This window comes from Triticum dicoccoides, chromosome 6B (assembly GCF_002162155.2).
Source record: "Triticum dicoccoides isolate Atlit2015 ecotype Zavitan chromosome 6B, WEW_v2.0, whole genome shotgun sequence".
NCBI lineage: Eukaryota > Viridiplantae > Streptophyta > Magnoliopsida > Poales > Poaceae > Triticum > Triticum dicoccoides.
In genome coordinates, this window is record NC_041391.1 from 674,878,700 (window position 1) to 674,881,190 (window position 2,491).

General features: G+C 51.4%; 1 pseudogene; it reads right to left on the reverse strand.

The window, feature by feature from the left end:
• Window positions 1-2,300, reverse strand: part of LOC119321468 — a 22,507-nt pseudogene extending 20,207 nt beyond the window's left edge.
• Between the last annotated feature and the right edge of the window lie 191 nt (window positions 2,301-2,491).

Below are 2,491 nucleotides of genomic sequence, written 5' to 3' on the forward strand. Positions count from 1 at the left end.
GCGGCGCCTGCCACTGCAGCCAGGGCTGGGCGGTGGTGGCGATGGATGGCAGCTGCAGCGGCCCGGCGAGCGCGGCGAAGGCCGCCTGGTGCGGCGGCTGCCACGGCAGCCACGACAGCGCGAGGGCGGCGATGGGCGGCGCAACCGAATGCGGCCCATAGGACCCGACCAAGAATAGGTGGATCTCCTGGACCGCCTGGGTTAGGTCCCGCAGCACCCCGGACACGTCCTCCCAGGTGAGGACGGCGGGGGCGGGCGCGACAGAGGATCCTGGCGCGGGCAGGAGTAGGGTGACGGTCGTGGTGGTCGCCGGAGGCGACAAGGTGACCGGCAGCGGAAGAGACGGGCTTGGCGGTGGTGAAGACATGATCGAACCGAAACTAGCTGATACCAAATTGTTATGGCGCTGCTAGAAGGAGGGCGCGAGAGGGCCGGCCGGGGGCCTTTCTGCCCACGGCCGGGCAAGAGGGAAGGGATTTCCTTCTTAGTTCTTGCCTGATTAGATTGATACATCTCCTCTCTTTATATAGAGAGGTTTACTTGACTCCCGAGTAAGGCTTACTTGACCCTAAGCAAGCGACCCTTATCTCTAATTAATCCTAAGACTAACGGACCCATTAGGCCCATTACGTATTCTAACAATGAGCCAATCTAAGATCCTTCAAATTATCACAGCAGATGTCATAGCTATATGGGTAGCCAGACACGTAGGAGGAATCATGGGCCCCCATCTCAACGTAATTTCCATTAATCTCGAACCCAAATTTTTGGAGATTCGCCCATCCTGGACCAAATTCTAGGAGGTCATACTGGTTGATTCAATCGCAATCCTTTACAACAAGTTCTCGTAATGATCCGTACCTCCCAAGGTATTCCAGCCACTTCATCTTGTCTATTGCCGTGCAGTCAACAAGGTGGAGAACCGAAAGATACCTGCAACCGACCGCCACCTGCAAAATCCCAGTAGAAGCTACTGCTGGTGTGTGGTTCAGCCTGAGGGACCTCAAATTTTTGCTCTCTGCTAGATAAGGAAGACCAATGTCATCGATGTATGAGCAGAAGCTTAAAGCAAGATCGGACAGCGAGTGGCAGTGAGATGATAGAACAAGGAGGCCTTGGTTTTTCAAATGGTCCCCGTCACTGTGCTTCCATTCAGAATAATTGATCTCTACTTTCGCCAAATTGGGAAACTGGGAGAACAGCGATACCAAGGCTTCTGTCCTAGTGTTGAGTCCACAGCCAAGACGGATATCATCCCTATGCTCCGCCTCGATGGTGCAGAGCTGCTTCGACACGAGGCAAAGAGAATTACGATCACTTGTCTTGGTAACCCTCTTGACGACCTCTGCAAGCAGTGCCTCTGGGAGACCCTCCATCGAGAATCTCCGTGGCATGACTTGGGAATCTCAATGCTCGGCAAGGAGCTGAAATTTAAATATTATTATCAGAATGGAACAAATCAATATAATCAGATAATAGCTGTTAAAACTCATGTAAAGGGAACATTGATGAGGCTTTGAACGGTTATGTATCTTCTGAAATATTCGTGCGGTAAACTTCAGACTGAACCCTAATTGAGAACTGAGTCATAGCCCAGTGGTAGGAGCATTGTGGTGTATGTCCCTACCGAGTAGGGCTCGAGTCCTGTGACGAGCGCTAGTGTCTCACAGTAACTTAATAAAATTATACAGGGCAGCTCCCCATTCGGACTCAATTTGTTCCACAGTCGACGATGATAGCACCTATTTGTATCTGAAAAAATTCTGAATCGTGGAACAAAAATAGTTCCTTGATTATTTTATTTGTAGCTAACAGCACCGTATTTGTTGATGTATCTAACCAATCACATGAGCATGTTATAAATTTTAGACGCTCTGGAACATCTGATACTAACAAAAACAAACTTATCCACTCCTGCATTCCGCACACATCCAAAGTTCCAGAGCAGGTTCATACATAAATCTGCAGCAATTAAATCAGACCTAGACACAACACGGTCATGGAATCAACAGAGCACAGCGCAAGAATGAAGCTCACCTGGACACTAGACGGCGGAATCAACAGCACTAACTAAGCGCAGTGCAGCAATCGAGTTCACCTAGGCTCTGCTCAAAAGGGGAAAGGCATCGACCCGAATCCGTACCGCAGGGGGATAAGGAATGCCGGCGTCGGGAGGGAAGGACCGAGCGGAGACGGCGTCGATCGTGGGGCGGTCCGGAACTGGGTGGCGGCCGGCGGCAGGAAACCTCTGCCGCGACCTCGGAGCAGAAATCCTCGTCTGGCGGCGCTTTTTTTTTCTGAGGGATTCTCGCGGCGCCTTGGTGGGGAAGTGGCGAAGAAGAGAAGATGCCTCTATGTGGGCTTCAGAGCAGAGCCTTGGGCCGGGCCGTGATCAATAGAGACCTACATCCCTCCTCGCAGGAGTGTGGTACTGCTGCTGTCTCTTTACTCTGCATCTCTATTTCCTAGAAGCAGCAGCTGTGTCTCAAAA